This window comes from Meleagris gallopavo, unplaced genomic scaffold (assembly GCF_000146605.3).
Source record: "Meleagris gallopavo isolate NT-WF06-2002-E0010 breed Aviagen turkey brand Nicholas breeding stock unplaced genomic scaffold, Turkey_5.1 ChrUn_random_7180001857080, whole genome shotgun sequence".
NCBI classification, from domain to species: domain Eukaryota; kingdom Metazoa; phylum Chordata; class Aves; order Galliformes; family Phasianidae; genus Meleagris; species Meleagris gallopavo.
The window spans coordinates 1-1,191 of record NW_011123160.1 but is presented as its reverse complement, the minus strand read 5'-3'; the positions used below and the strand labels follow the sequence as shown (position 1 = coordinate 1,191).

General features: G+C 44.8%; 1 long non-coding RNA gene across 1 annotated transcript; it reads left to right on the top strand.

Moving 5' to 3' along the window:
• Positions 1 to 6: 6 nt before the first annotated feature.
• On the top strand, positions 7 to 1,126 carry LOC104915878. The gene is made up of 3 exons (XR_796479.3): positions 7 to 861; positions 979 to 1,017; positions 1,106 to 1,126. It is a non-coding gene; the product is annotated as an uncharacterized LOC104915878 (long non-coding RNA).
• The last annotated feature ends 65 nt before the right edge of the window (positions 1,127 to 1,191 follow it).

The window sequence follows — 1,191 nt, the reverse complement described above, 5'->3', positions numbered from 1 at the left end:
GCGGTGGCTGATGAGAGAAGCTACAGAGAGGAACCTCAAAATTGAACAGATTGGTAAATCCAAGCCTTAGGGTTTATATGCTCTTTGTTCTAACAAACACGTCTGACCCTTAATTACTTTAACAGACCGATGTTTTATGTGGCACCAGACAAGGTAGGGAAGCTCTAGGACTTGGTATGCTTGCATTGGTGCTTCTCTCAGACTGTTTGTGCGTTTCTGTAGTAGCATAACATCCTAGGCAGTGGCTTCCCAATAATCTTCTCATGTCAAACGATGTTAATGCTTAGACCTGGTCACAGTGGTGAATATAAATGATTTATCGTTAGGGCTGCATGTCTGAATTTTCACTGTCTGCAGTGAAGCTTCTCAAGTTACAGTTCCCATCCCACTGGGAAAGTCTGCCCTTTCTGTTGCAGTGTGGGCAGGTACGTACAGTGTCCATCTCTTCTGGAGTGTTTCCCTTCCTGTTGCTGACTGTTTCAGTCGGTGTCACTCCTGCACTCTGGTAGCGTTGATGCTTGAGAAATGGGCCTTGGAGGGGGTGGGGTGGGAGGTGTGAGTCCGACTCGAGTTTTTGCCTTGCTGTGCTTTTACAGCAGAATGTAAGTTCTGCATGTGAAGTATTTAATCATGTCTTGTTTTCGTGTCGTCACTGGCATTCTGTGTGACCACGTCTTGAAGTGAAATCGTGGAAAAAAGCATCATCTGCCAAGCTGTAGAGACGGCGTTAATAGCACATAATGTGTGACAAGGCCAAGGGTTGTAGAGAGCTCTCACAGCACTGGGGTTCTTTTCAGTAAGGCTGCAGGCTGTGGGCCGAAGGATGAGAGAAATAAGCACCTGCCTTGAATTTTCATACAGGTTATTTCCCTGGGGGGCTGATAAAGAAGTTCAGTAATGATGGTGAAAGATTTATGTGTATGCGCTACTACTTGTATATCAACGGGTACTGACTTCTGTTTGCTTTTTGCTTTGTAGATATGGAATGAAGGGGCATTTCATAGCGAATGGATGAAGGTATGTCTGTTTTCCTTCTTAAAAGTGAAATGTGCTTCTGAAGTTCCCTTGTTATCGCATGTGTTTTGCTTGTCTAATTTTTATCTAGAGAAGAGACCTCCATCCTGTGACTACTTTGCTTCCTGACCTCTGGTGGCAGCTGCAGGCATGAAGCACTAACAGGAACAGTTTTTG